This window comes from Carassius gibelio, chromosome B13 (genome assembly GCF_023724105.1).
Source record: "Carassius gibelio isolate Cgi1373 ecotype wild population from Czech Republic chromosome B13, carGib1.2-hapl.c, whole genome shotgun sequence".
Taxonomy (NCBI): Eukaryota; Metazoa; Chordata; class Actinopteri; order Cypriniformes; family Cyprinidae; genus Carassius; species Carassius gibelio.
This window is the reverse complement of record NC_068408.1, coordinates 21,274,006-21,289,976: the sequence shown is the minus strand read 5'-3', so window position 1 is coordinate 21,289,976 and position 15,971 is coordinate 21,274,006. Positions and strand designations below refer to the sequence as shown.

The 15,971-nt window shown below is 35.5% G+C and overlaps 1 long non-coding RNA gene across 1 annotated transcript; it reads left to right on the top strand.

The window, feature by feature from the left end:
• Positions 1–15,499: 15,499 nt before the first annotated feature.
• LOC127969757 (uncharacterized) lies at positions 15,500–15,969 on the top strand. Its single transcript, XR_008156340.1, has 3 exons — positions 15,500–15,550; positions 15,665–15,763; positions 15,890–15,969. It is a non-coding gene; the product is annotated as an uncharacterized LOC127969757 (long non-coding RNA).
• The last annotated feature ends 2 nt before the right edge of the window (positions 15,970–15,971 follow it).

Genomic DNA, 15,971 nt, shown 5'->3' with positions numbered 1-15,971 from the left:
TATCATCAGTGAACAGCATAATATCTTGTCTCTTCTTCATCCTTGCGTGTATCCCTCACCATGTCTCCACCATGTCTCGTCTCTGCTCAGTCTAAAAGCAATGAATGATATAAGCATGCAGACAATTGAATTCTTTCACTGTGAAGGGAGACAGGTATAAAGGCATCAATCGATGCTCTTGAATGAGTAATGAGTGTTCCTTGTGGCTTTGTTTTTATTTCCAATAGGAATAGTTCAGCCAAAAATAAAAATTACCTGGAAAGTTTATCCGAAATGTAGATAAGTTTGTTTTTTCCATGGGAACAGATTTTCAGAAATTTTCCATTGCATCACTTGCTCACCAATGGATCCTCTGCAGTGAATGGGTGCCGTCAGAATAAGAGTCCAAACAGCTGATAAAAACATCACAATGATCCACGAGTAATCCACACAACTCCAGTCCATCAATGAACATCTAGGGAAGCAAAAAAAGATGCATTTATAATAAACAAATCCATCATTAAGATGTTTTTAATGTCAAATCCTTGATTCTCTATCCTTAATATTGATTTAACCAATTAAAAAGTGATCTTGTCTGCATCAGGAGAGAAATATACACAGATCAAGCACTGTTTACAAGTTAAAATATGTTGGATTTTAATATAAAAGGACAATGGGATGGGCTTTTGAACTAATATTTTGGCACCGGTTTTAAGTTAAAATGTCTGTTAAAGGGGGGGTGAAATGCTCGTTTTCACTCAATATCCTGTTAATCTTGAGTACCTATAGAGTAGTACTGCATCCTTCATAAATCCAAAAAGTCTTTAGTTTTATTATATTCATAAAAGAAAGATAGTCTGTACCGATTTTTCCCGGAAAAACACGACCGGCTGGAGGCGTGACGTGTGGGCGGAGCTAAAGAATCACGAGCGCCAGTAAGCTTTTGCGTTGAGAGCGTTTGGAAGCTGTGACATTACCGTGAGGACAAAACCAACCAAAACAAACCATTGCTAACAGTCAGATTCAGCGTATATTTATGATCCAGAATCAGATCCAGAGGCTGAAATTTAACAAGAGCAGCATCAGCAAAGGCGTCTCTATGTGGTATATACTGAAACTATATATTTGCTGAGCGGTTTTGGAAAATGACTAAGTTCCACCTTATGTCGTCTTTTTTTTTTTTTTTTTTAAGCTGTACATGTGGAAAGTGCAATTTGATGACAACATCACATGTTGTTTACTTGATGTGCTTACGCGCCGATAGCTAAGTTAACAACACAGAGATATTTGAAGCAGTTTTACTCACCGCCTGCGGTTCCAACACACGATCGTGACCCTTTTTCATTGGGACTGCATTATCCTTAAGAAATAAACAATGTGCAAATCCTGCGTCAAATTGGGCCTTGTTTTTAAAACAAGCATCTTCGAAATGCAGGGGAACAAACACAAACACTTGCACAACTCCGTTGATGCTCTGTAAAAATAAACTCCATCCACTGGTCCCTTAATGCTGTTTCTCTTTTGGTAATCTGTGCAGGGTTGTCTTGCCCTGGCAACCAAAAACACACTTCTTTTGTGACATTTCGCGACGCTCTTGCTCTGATCAGGCTGTGCTCAGCCTCTCAGTGTTGTGCTATACGGGAGCGCGCGCTCTTCCGGCAGAAGTGCCTTAGGACCCATATAAGGAAATTCCGCTCCATCTAACGTCACACAGAGCCATACTCGAAAAAACATACAACTTAATTTTTGAAACTTTGTCCATGTTTAGAATGGGAATCCAACTCTTTAACAGTGTAAAAAACTCAGTATGCATGAAATAGCATTTCACCCCCCCTTTAAGTAGATTAGAAGCTTTTTACTTCACAAGACATTAACTGATGGACTGGAGTGGAGTGGTGTGGATTATTGTGATGTTTTTATCAGCTGTTTGAACTCTTCATTCTGACAGCATTCTGATGTAATGCTAAATTTATTCAAATCTGTTCTAATGAAGAACCAAACTCTACATCTTGAATGGTCCTGAGGATGAGTAAACATTTATTTTTGTTTTGTCTTGTTGTTTTTGGGTGAAATATTTTTTTAATGCAAAGCAAGTCTTTGAATTGTAGAGGGGAAGTAAAGGATGTAAACATTCAACTGCAGGTCATTCTCGACCAGAAATAATTTGTCAGACTCTGCTGTTTATCAATAATTTAAATGTCATTAAAGAAAAGTTCCTCGGTGAAAATACTTAATATAAATATGCTGTTTAATATCAACACCTGTGAGAAAGTTAAATGTAGCCAGATCACATGACTTGAAGAATTCAGACATCATTGTGAATTCTCTTCAAAACACATGGGCTCATCTGGTTACAGTGAATAACACATCACATAACCTCCTGGGTTTCCCCCAAGCAAACATCTATCTGTTTTCCCTCAGCAATTCACTTAGCTCTCAAATGAATTATAATTAGCTAATTTACAACACTGTAGTAATCATTAGCCTAACATTTATCATGCATTTTCTACTACACTTTTTCCTCAGTATAGTGTTCGGTTGTCCTCTGGATCACTGCGAACTTTTTTTAAAAATGAAACATTTCCCATGGTATGTCTGGGAGACAGTAATGAATGGACTTATTGTGCTCAGTTAAATATATTTTTTCGTACACATTATACATCACTGTATTCTGATGCACATTTGGAATTACCTTAAGAAAACCCTCATTAATATGATTCAATTGTTTTTTGATTTAACAATTGCCCTCTCTCTGGCTCTAATTTCCAAAACAAACCAAATATTTCAAGAATCCCAACCTTGTCCTCAAAGTTCAAGGAAAAAGAGTCAACAGTGGATTGATTCATACATTTTTTTTAACTATCAGTGCAGGCACAGGACAGTAAGGGTATGTTTTTGTCAGTTATTAGGCCAGAACATTTTTTGTTTGTTTGTTTTACCTCACACATATTTCTGATGGAATTTAGGTGTAGAAGTATTAAATTGCCACACTAAAGTCACATGAGGAATAAATTAGATCAGTGGAGTATGACGTAGGCTTAAACAGGCCTATGACTTTTAATAAAGCCTACTGTATCATATTTCAAATGCTAATTTCTAAGGCCTTTAAATTATCAACATGACCAAAACCTGTTGTACACAATCTACATCATGCAATTAGACTGATACTTAAAACTGTTTTAGCAAATAAAAGGCCTATACCTTTTATTATAACTTAAAATTTGTAACACTTTAGATTAGGGAACAGTATTCACTTATAACTACTTGCTTATTAGCATGCATATTACTAGAATATTGGCTGTTTATTAGTACTTATAATAAAGCACATGCCTTATTCTGCATGATCATGGATCCCTTAACCTTACCCCATATCTAAACTTAACAACTACAACTAACTTAATTACTAACAATTAGAAGTTGGAAATCATGTAAAAATGTGAGAATAAAGATGATACATCAGGCTTTTGTTGAATCCTTATTTCATCTTACAATCATCATTGTATTGTGCTGCATTACATTACATATATTGACCTCCAGAGCTTGGGCCATAAACTAAGAGTTTAAATATCATCTTTCCAAAAAATATTATTGGGAAATATAGAGTGACAACAGATATTTACATGCATTTTATGTAAGTATTCTGCTACACTGTTATAAAAGATCTAATTGATTTACAAACATATCATCTTACTTTTTGACCCTATAAATATTAGCAACTTCACCAAATTGCATATTTTTGCCCAGTCTGGGTCTCTGGATAAATCTCCTCAAGTAGCTCAATTCTCTTATATCATACTATATGAGCCTGATGTATCAAATACGATTCTCAACTGAAAACACATATTTTACAAAACAAAACACATATTTTAGACTCAGTGCAACTACAGTGCAATGCATGATTGTTCTCAAAGTATCTCACAGATCACATGGTCTCTTGTGGGATGGGATGCTGCATGCAGCCCATCAGAGCTCATACTCTCAGTGCTTCCTTGAGGAGTTGCAGATTCGGCAAAAACATGCCGGGTCATACAAATGCAGTAACAGGGTATTAGTTTCATACAGAAACAGCAGCATGTACTGCTGGAAGATGCTGAAAGCACCTATACTTTTTTCAACTCTTCCTCTCCAAATACTCATCTTCATTATACAATATAACACTTGCTCTTCACAGTCCAATCAGTTCCTGATGTACCGTACTTAGAATTAATTCACAATTTCCCTTCATATGTTAGAAATACTGAATGTGTGGATTTGGAGTAAGATTAAATCATCACTATTTGATGATTATCATTACTGCATGTGGTCAAAATCTATATTTTACACTGAATTAACTTGTGATGTTATGGTACTCTTGATTTAACACTCGGAACATTTATGTGATGAAAGTTGAGTCGATGTCGACTAGTTGGCGATGACGCTAATATTGAAAAAATAAGCCTTGAGCAAAGATTTGAACACCTTGTGTGCAACTATGGAATATGAATATGAATATGACACTGCATGGATATTGCTCCTATAACAGCTAATTTTTATCAGTCCTTTGGGTCATTATATCATTTCCGTGCCACGCTACTGAATGATTCTGTGTGTGTGATGTACGAGCCACTGTTTGTAGCCTATGTGTGTTACAGTGCAGCAGCGCATTAGATTAGCTTACCCGATTAACTTACCTGAACAATAAACTGTTTAAAACATGCATTCTCACGTAGAATTTCAAGCATCCTAACAGTATAATCAAAGGTCTTGTGGAGCGCTTTAGAAATAAGCATTTATTTGTCATATTAACTGTCTGGAAACAGAGCGTACGTGTGGACTTCAAAGATTTCTTAACCTGTTGCGCCCTCTTTAGGACAGTCAAGTAGTTGACTTCAGGATTAGAGCGTCATGGCAGAACATTAAAGTTGACTAATTGACTAGTCGATGTTTCTCACCTGTGAATGAGACGTAATCTGACAGCGTTGTAGTGTCGCTCCACCAATGGCGTCTCTCATCATGTTCCTGGTTATCTTCTGGTCTGCCTGTGCGTGTTCATGTATTTTGGGGGAGGTGTGGATTTGGAGAGTGATTTGCAGGCAGGGTGGGATCTTATGCTTTCAAAGCTAGCTTCAAATTGCTAGCACCTGAGTAATTGTAATTAATCATATTAAAAATGAAAAATATACTTACGTTCTACTCAACAGAGCTCTACAGTTCAACTAATTGAATTTTATTTTAAAATGAAACTATAATACATTTTAATTGAATTAACATTCAGTTCATTAAATTCAGTTCACACTTAAGAACATTCTTCAAAAGTATAATTTTTTAAATAACAAGTATGAGTATGGTAAGTGTTCTTTCACAAAGCATAATACATGAATTTAATACTGTAAGAATATCAAATTGGATGAAAAAAACCCTCTCTCCTTCCCTCCACTTTCATGTCATTCATGTACTATAATTTACAACATCAAAACATGTCTTTAAATTCTTGGGAAATTACTCTGACCTTCCTATCCTCACAGTTCACACATTAAAAATCTCAAAACAATTATTTATGCCTTAAATTTTTGTTTTCATTGTCAGATTGAGACGAGTAGTTTGGGGCACATCAAGTTTTTAAAAGTGTTTTACAAAATTTATTTTTGAGGTCACTTTGAGAAAAGAGAGCATTTTTTCTTGGAGGGATAAAACTTCTCAAACTGACTCTTACTGTACGTGCACTGAATACTCTCCATGATAAACTACAGCTTCTTAATGCAGAAGACTGTCTACAGATAGACATTTCGAATGCAAATTTTGAAAACTCATTCCTCAAACAGGATGACCCAGAACTGGAGACTTTGTTAGATCAATTTACTGTCCTGTTGGAGAGGTGGCGCCAAGAGTTTTAGACTAACTGGAAAAAAGATACCAATCCACTTCCTGGTACAGGCAGCCAAACGTATAGCACTACTTTTAATCACAGGGTAGTCGCTATTTAGCACTGTTTTCATTCATGTTGGATAAAAAATGGTGTCTGTCATTGTTAAAAGCATACAGTAGAGTCAATTGAGCCAAAGCAACAGGTTGCTCCTGTTTTCGATTCCTCCAATACTCAAACTTTCCATTCTTTGAGCAGAAGTTTAGTTCATAGCACTGGAAATGTGGCAGCAAATGCATATTAATATCTATATAAATCATATGAAGGATTAATTACCTTTTGAATGTTGACAGAATTTGTGGTGCATAATGGCAGAAGAGGGTAGGTCTTTGCAGAAGCTTGGAGGCAGAAGCGTAGGCAAAGGTGGTGGCAGGGCACATTCTGTTTTTCTCAAGTGCCTAAATTGATTTTGGTGTGGAGTTTCTTGGGCAGCAGCCAGGGGCTAATGCAGTATCATCCTGGCACTCCATGTCTCAGATGCAGACACAAAAAGAGATGGATATCTGCACTGAATATGAAACAGAGATCCTTCTGTTTACAAGGCCTTAGGTATAAGAATGAACATCAAGAGGATACATACATGCATAGGGAACATACTGTATGTCAATACATAAATACTCAAACTTAATTTGTCATACACAATATTTTACTGATAAATTAGTAATGTATCACATATAATCAGCAATGTGAACATGCCTGAAGCTTTATGCTTTTGTTGTTGCTACAGTAATACCTTTACTAAAATGTATAGAAAACCTCTTTAAATGGGAATCAAACGGTTTTGAGTATGAATAATACCAAAGATTATTGGATTATTATTATAAAATAATCCTGCTGAATTATTAAATAGTAATTTCATTCATTAAGAATAAGGCAGGATGCTGGTAAGTAAATAAATCTGACATTCAGACAAGAATTCAATTGCTTTTTGCATCTTTGGAGCACAAAGTAAGATATTTTTGATGAAATGCGAGAGCTTTCTTACCCTGCTTAGACAGCAACGTAATTGACATTATCAAGGCCCAGAAAGGTAGTAAGGGTATCATTAAAATAGTTTTGCCAACGTAGAACCTGAATGCACTGCACCTACATCCGCACCCGCAGCCTTACATTTTTGAACCAGAATATACAGACGATGAACTAAAAGAGATAGACGTTTCTTCTCAAATTTCATTAAACAAAAAAAACAAAGAAAGAAACAACAACAAAATCTTGTTTTACAATGTAGATGGTCAGTATATATTAGATAGTTTGGTCTCAGAAGCATTTGATGATAAATGTTTGAATTCTTAAAGAGATTTCTGTCTTTTGTCTGAGACTTTAGGTATACGTTTGCATGCATTCATCAAAATGAATCCTGTCCGTTTTCTAATTCTGAAACTTCTGTTTATATGAACCTTAAACATAGCAATCTGATTGTCTTATTCATTTACAAGTGTATTACATGTATTCTGTACAAAACATAAGCATGTGTCCCAATCAGCACAGTCCAAACCAGAGAAAGCCACTGCAATTCTGTTATCGGTGCTACTGTGAGTATAATTATCTTGTCTGCCTTGATGCCAACAAAAAAGCTGACATGCAAGTCAGAAGAGCATTATGGGACATACCTAGTATAATCACATTTTCCACTTACCTGTTTGAGACATGAGCATAAATAAACACACGTTTGCAAATTGGATGTACATGTACTACATAACATATATCACAGCACTACACATGTGCAGTGTGCAACAAAAAAACAGGTAAATTAACTTTAAACCGGTTTGATTTAGATCCACAAAAGCCATAAATACGACTGCTGTAGTCTGAGGGGTGGTGCACTGAACTTGTCTCAGGTTGACGTCACAGTCTGGTACCATTCTGAGGTCATTTTTTATTCTTAGACATGAAATCATAAATCATTTAGCCATGGTCTTAGTGGCCATCCTCAGAAGAACAGAGTCTTGCAGAAACCAGACATTCCCCCAAACATGTCACATAACACTATCAGCCAAAACTACATATCAGAAGTTAGTCAGTGTCAGCCAGCTCAGGTGGTACACAGCTGTTCTTAAACACATTAGTCTAGTCACCTGACAAACTGCATCTTCAGTTCCCCTTCTGTCACCCAGCAGACATGAAAACATGTACTGTGTGGTGTCAAATCCAATTATGCATCTCTGCCTCATGCCTATAAAGCTGGAATGTTTTTCTTGCGTTGTGAACCAATCAGCAGTCGGACGGTCCAGAGCACCTCTGCAGCGATTGGTCAAACGTGATCAGAAGGGTGGAGTTAGATGCTTAGAAGGAGGAATTTGCATTATTTAGGCCAGCCCCCGTCCCAAGTCAGCCATATCCCCTTTAATTGTTTTAGCGTGCTAGAAAGACAGAGTTTATTCTGGCAGGGAAGAGTGTGCAGCCTCACTCCTGTGAAGTACGAACTAGTGTGGATGGAGCACTCTCTGTCCCTCCCTCGCATGTCACCGTTCACCGGCTCCGACTTGATTTTGTCCTCTGCACCTGGAGTGACTGACTGAGAGGAAAAGGAAGCAGCAGGTTCTTCAGCCTTGGAGGAAGAGAGCGAGGCTTCTGAAACTAGTACTGACAGCCTGGACAAGATCCCCAGTAGACAGCCACCATGTGTGACTGTTTTCACCTGGCGTTTCCCAACTGGCAAGCATCAGCTGCGGGTGCGCATCACTCTTTATTTTGCTCTTTCTCTCTCTCTTTAGCTTTCCTTCTCTCTCTGTGTCGGTCTTACTCTGCATGCTCTGTGCTATTTTTATCTCCACACTCAGCACCTCCGGTGGCAGGACAATATAATCATGCAGTTGGGCTGTGCATGTGTGTGTTAGTGGGACACTGGTGCTGAGCTTGTTGACAAGCATCACTGCATTTCTCTGCTGGGATGACGCTGCACTGTGGGTGATCTGGGTGTGTCTGCAGTAAAGGGGGCGTGGCTATCTAGCTGTAGGTGTGTCAACAGAGTTATGCAGTATTTTATCAACAGTATCTGCAGTGTGTTTGTTTACAGTGTTGAGAGTGCGGTTTTGGAGCGTTTAGGCATTGCCGAATTTGGATAGTATTGTTTACAAGGATATATGAAAGTTGATAGAATCTTTATAAATGTTTTCCTTAATATGTTTATTTTAATTATTTCTATGTTTAATAAAAAACAGAATATATATATATAAGAATGTCTTTAATAAACACATATACTGTATGTGTAATATATATCTCCACAACAAAATGATATATTAGTAAACCAACAATCAGATAATACAAAATTATATACAAATATTTGGAAATACACTTATATGTATTCATCTTATGTGCCTTCTAATGTTTTATAGCTGTCTTTGGTTGTTTCATTCAGTAATTTGTTGGTGCTCTTTTTGTCTTCATTATCAAAGGACTTTGAAACAGCTCAAGTCATTTCGTCACCTTGTCTCATCTAATTCAACTAGCAGCTTTATCTAAAGTTTTCTTTTTCTTTGACCTTCAGATGAACTTGAACCTCTTTAGTTCTACAAACAAACACTTGGAGTGACCTAAATGAGTCAAGAGTTATATTCTAGACATCTTACAAGCTGCAATGAGCAACCAATACATCTCACAATACAATGGCTTCATGACAGCTTAATTACTAGATAAATAACCAAGAATGGCAGGATTGAATTAAACAAAATGTGTTTTTGTGCTCTGGTTTTATACAGACATGAACTTGCTATGCAGCGTTTCCATGATGCTAAATATTTGTGAGACTTCATCAACACAGTCTCCGCTAACTGAGAAAATTATGTAATTATGATCACACTGAGATGAATACTTTACAAGACTATCGTGCCAGGAGAATATACTTAAAAACGACATTATTTTAAACTGCTATACATAAGCAAAGCACAGTAACCGTATATTTTGTCGAAATTGAGTTTTTAAGCCAAATCAAGTCTGTCCTGTGACAAATGTGTTTGGCTTTGCTATGCTCACATTCTCAGAGTGTGATAATTCAATCAAAACTTTTCTCTTTAGTTGGTGTCTTTGTGGTTTGGCTCTGTAGGGCAGTATAAACGCTGGTGGGCACGGCTCAAGGTCATTGTGAAGGATGTAGACTTATGAGACTTGGATAATGGCCAGAGTACACCAACTGAGCATGATGAGCAAGACGTGGATGAGAATGAATCCTCTGAATTATTAGTGCATAGGCCAGCTGATACATGCACAATGGAAAAAGAAGAGAAATAAAAACCTGTAAAAACTGTGCATTACCTTATACAGAAAAAAACATTATGACTCTATATTGAACAAGACATTACAATACAGGTAAGTTTATAGTAAAAAAAAGTTTAAAAATCACATTTATAGAGAAGCTCTAGAATATTAGTGCATCAGCAGGCCATAAAATACTTATTGATTTTACCCACTTAGTCCGCTCTTAAAAATAGTTATAGCTATTAGCATCTCACTAATGCCCCCCTGCTAATGAATAAATTATGAATTTGAGAGAATTTGCATCTTTCATGGTTTGGTTTCACGGAATTGACTGAAGTTGAACATTACTGAAAAAAATTAAGAACAGCTTTTGTGTATTGTGTACATGTCATATTGTATTTTTTTTTAACTGTGAGAATATTAAGAGTTATTTAAAGGCATTGTAAACAAACAAATAAATGCTAACACTTTAATTAAAGCCTTTATGTATAGCACATTCTAAAAAATATTCATAATGTACATTATAATGCATTGTATCTTTTTTTATAAATAATTGAAAACAATGTTAAATGTGTTATAACATTTGAAGTTTAGTTTTTCATGTTTTATTATTCATCATTATATGCATTATTATGCAGGTGTAACAGTGAATAGATTAGTATTATAATGTATTACAACTATGGTTATAATTATTCTTAAGATCATACAATGTATTTTAAGGTGCATTACAATGCATAATAAATGCATTAAAACTGCTCTAATAATGCATTACACATTAAGGCTTTAATGAAACTGTTATCAAATAAATAAAATAAATAGCTAAAAAAACTTGTTATTTATGAAACATACAGTTTAGGAATGACATGAGTTTAGTAAATGGTATTATAATTTTTTATTTTTGTCTTTTTTTTTTTTTACTTTTCATTTTAAAGCCATCATCTCTTTGGCACACACAGAAAACACATCGATTATTGCTGCTGATTGATTGGAAACATGAGGGGACTTGGTCCCATGTTCTTAATATGGAAGAAAATCCAATTCTGTTTTCAGTTTATTTTCCCTCTCCGGCTCTGAAATTCAATTATATTTTGAATACAAACAAGTCTTTCCCGCTTGACTCTGAAAGAGGCTTGTGTATGATGTTATGAGTGCAGGCCAGAATTGATGTTCCTGCTCCCTGTATCTTGCTGGGCAGCTAATTAACCATATTAGTGTGCTGAAGGAGCAGAGCACTGGGCCTCGTATGGCCATAGGAGCAGAAAACAACCTCTAATGCCTGTAATCTTGGTCACGGGAGATGTGCTTACATACAGGAGATCAGCAGTTGGGAAATTCCAGGATTTTTACAACTTATGTTGTAACATAATGAAATATGATATAACATACTACAGCATTTGCAATAATTTAGAGTATAGTTAGAGTTAGTTAGAGAACTGTGTTAAAGGTTTGGATTTATTTAATTTAGCATTTTTAAAAAGATGAATCATAAATGTAACTAACTGTTGTTAGTTTTCCTGTAAAACATAAAATGATAATTTTTGAGGAAACTTCATGCAGATCTTTTCTACACTTCAACATAATGGGAAACTTATGTACTATAAAATGTGATTTCAGCAATTTTGATGACATATTTTAGTGGAATATTTGCATACACAAGCATAAAATCTACACAAACATCATCAATAAAATATAGTTCAGTTTGCCGATGATGTTATGTACTCGTGAGTGTCCACGCCTCTGAACAATATTCTAAAGGCTCAATGTTCAAATCTGATGATGCATTTGTTTAATCAACAAGTCCACATCCACAAGAATAGGAATAAACTGAAATGGACAACATATGCACAACCTTCATATTAATTTTTTGCTTTACAGAAAGCTTGAAAAATTAAATATGATAAACTTTAATATTATAAACAAAGCTAAAATTTCAATGTTATAATATGCTTGACTGTCCACAATGAGACGCGTATTTAACTCAATATACACTAGTTAGTAGATTTAGTCATGATGATAACAACATGCATTAAATATAACAACCTTGAATAAATTCAATTTTGTGTTGTCCTTCATAACATAGGATCATAAAATTATAAAGAGAATCTGTGTTCATGTACTTTCTGTACTTTATAAGTAGAGGAACTTAAATACTTTTTTTACAGTATATGTTCTGTTGCTTGCTAAATCAGTTGCATGATAATTTTATAACAACAATTAAGCTAAATTATAATTATGTGGGTTTAAAAGGAATTTTGGGACTGGTATTGAAACACACAGTCAACCACATACTGCACAAACATCATGTGATTGACAGCTTTGTATTTAATCAACTGATCTATTCATTAAAGCCGTCTTTATTTATTTATTTTGGTGAAAACCACAATGAATAAACTGCATGAGATCTTGTCTTCATTCTGCATTTTTTTCCCACTGTATACTAATGTCATAACTATTTCCTTCAACTCAAAACTAAACTAAACAAATGCAGACAACATCCACCGGAGAACAGAGGGACATAAATCACCTTACAACAAAATCTTTGCCCTGATTCCTTTGCTTCAAAATATCAAGACATCTCATTTATATTCATTTGTGAATGTGTGCAAGCAGTGTTACACATTCAGATGTTTGTTCTTCAGCACAATAACATTAGCAGGAGTTTGAACCACAGCCCTGAAACAGGGTTGTCTCATACCTACAAATAAAAAGAGCTGGGCCCTTCATCTTTTCCACTAAAACTAACAATACCCACAAACTGTTTTGTCAATGCACGCCATGCACTAGGTGAATTACTATCTGGAAAACAGTAATGCAAAACATGTATTTCTGCAAGTAACCGCAGATCAGGTGCAAACCTGTAATTGTTAACCTTTATTTACCTGGAGAGGAATTTTGCATCATTGTAACTACAATGCAGCAACATGATGTTTTTAGATACAAAATTGCACAACACTGTTTTATAGTTTTAAATTCAATTTTGTCATAATTCTGTGATCTAGGCTATTTTCATATCTTTTTAGTGTTTGTACTTCCAGATATTTCAGAAACATACTGAAATAAACAGCATGTTTTAAAAACAATAAGTACTGTATATAAGCAATAGCAATATCAGTAATTATTGCATATGCCACATAACAAACATCCTCATTATACCAGGGATGTGGACCCTGAAAGCATTAAAATATATATAATAAAAAAAAATTTTTTGAAGAAAGTAAGGCCTGTTGTTTGGGCCTGTTATATTCACTGTGAAAAAAAAAAATAAAAAATCTTAAGGCTGTTTAGCTTCAATAGCAGCCAGAAAAGACACTTAGTTGAAACTTGTTGATCTGCACCACAACATATCAAACCTCAAAACCACAGATATTTCATTTTTCTGCTTGTTCTTTATATACTGTATGTTAAAACCAAAACCCTCAGTTAGAAACTGACTGTTACAATCACCCCTGAGCTCTCCTATGAACACCAGGTTACTTAAAACTGTCAGGGTTTGGCGAGGAGGAACTCAGGTGCAGACAGGAAGTAACTAAACACAGGATTTATTTAACAAAAAGGGAAAACAAAAACCCACGAGGGGGAAAACAACAGCTAGGCCAGAAACTAAACAACTTAACAGGACAGGATTGACATGATAAACAAACTCTTAAACACTACTACAAACAAACACTCAAGGTTATATAAGGACTTCAGGGATACAGACACATCTAGAGACACTCACAATCTGGTAAATAATCACAAATGAGGAACAATGAACCGACGAAAGACAGCGCACACTAGGAGATCTAAATAGGGGAACTAATCAAGACACGACAGGTGGCACAGATAGGACAATCACGACAAGACTAGGATAACAAGGGGGGCGGGGAACGAGACAAGGGAACGAGACAACACAAGCACATGGCCCAAAGACAAGGCCATGTGCTTGTACACAAAACACGGGTCTGTCATGATCCTGCCTCAAGACTAGGAAAAATCAAGGACACGAGGGCAGAATCATGACAAAAACATTTGTTTTGCCAATATCATTGAGAAAAGAAACACAGTATATGACCTGTTTAATTAACAGTTTCTATTGCGTTATTATTAAAAATAGAATGGCTTCATAACCCAAGGTTCTGGTTACTTTGCACCAAGCAAAAGGGGTGCTTAACACCTTTCAGTCATTGCTTTACCTGTGTTTGAAATCAGGGTTTAAAGAGCCTAAGTGTTGTCGACAAAACGTAATTTTTTTTTTTTTTTTTTTTATATTGAGGGTGTGTCATCTAACATGTCAATGCTGGTATCTGCATGATGACAGAATGATAGATGAATGGCATATTAATTTTTACCAAAATACCATTGAGTCAGATTGTTCTCTAAGTCTTTGACACCAACAAAACACATTTGGGAAGAGTTTTCTCCTCCCTTTAATAAGTCTGTTTACTTGACTTATTTCCACTCTGGATAATTAACATATAGCTCTGCTTTTGCCCAGCTGTCTATACATTGGTGCACTCACATGTTTAGTGTCTGATCATTAGAAATTGTAAAAAAAAAAAAAAAAAAAACACCTACATGCACCATGCATACTGTACATAGATCTCCAGTGTGCTTCAATGCCATTTAGACATGAGGCCTGGATAAGTGCTTGAAGGAAAGTGCAGGTTAATGTCCTGGGTAGAGTAAGGCTTATGGAAAATGTTTTTGTACCTAAATGATCCCTTAAGTGCATTTTGTTATGGGAAGCTGGAAATGTATGCCTTTCTCAGAAGAAAAGAGGTCATGAAAGCATTGTTGCTGCTGGTATCACATAAGTATTTCGGTCTATTGCATAATATTATTAAAATTCTATTAAAAAATGATGTTAGGAAATAATTTCTTTATACCGTAAATGAGTATATTTTTAATATTTTTAGAATAATACCACATCTGCAGACATTTATAACAATATTATTTACACTGTCTTTTTTGGACCAATATCGTTTCCATGTTGGTCTTAATGCTGGCAGTGTAAACCGACCCCTTAAGATCAATAGAGTGCCTCAATTTACAGGAAGCAACAGAAGCAGGTAGACTTTCTGGATCCTGTGGGAATATCTGTGAGGAAATATTGCAAACAGAAATTTTGCCTTAGACTTTTTTGTCAATAAAAAAGTTTTGGTTTGGCAAAATACAGCAGATCACTCACTGACTCTCCAATAAGTACAAGCTATAAAACAGCAAATAAAGAAAATATATATTGCATAAATTACTAACAGGCTCTACATTTAGGATGGATTTAAAAATTTTGGTCATACAGTACATACAGAAAACAAAATGTACCTACATCAAATTCAAATATAGTGTGAGCTTTTCACTTAGCAGCCAGATGTAAAACCTATGCATTCACAAACCTTGACCCTTAAGTGCGTATTCTGCTTTATTTTTTTTTTCTTTATCCCAATAGGAGAAGGGCGCAGGCTGAAGGGACCAGAACAAGACACAGATGAAGATTTAGTGAGTATCACTCAAGTAAAGCACATTCAGCAAATATACAACATACACACTTTTCTCTCTGTTTTAAATTAGTTAAATGTTTAATTAATCTTTCACTTGTGTTTGATATAATAGGTATGTGAGGAGTCTGAAGATTTAGAGAGGGAAAGACCTCGTCCTCAGGGTTCCTCTCCTGTTGAGGAATTCCCAACCACAGAGAAATACGCAAAACAAGTGAGCGCTACTTTAGATTCTTATATTATTTATGTACAGTATAATAACCCTTATTCAGAATTGTATAATGCTGTATTTGATCATCAAACTATTATCTATTTAATATATCACATGCTGTTTTGTCAGGCTGAAGGTGACTTCTATGACTCACCCGCCAAGAGTTCCAAAAAAAGCAAAAGGACTGGTCTCGGCTCACTGTTTGACAAGC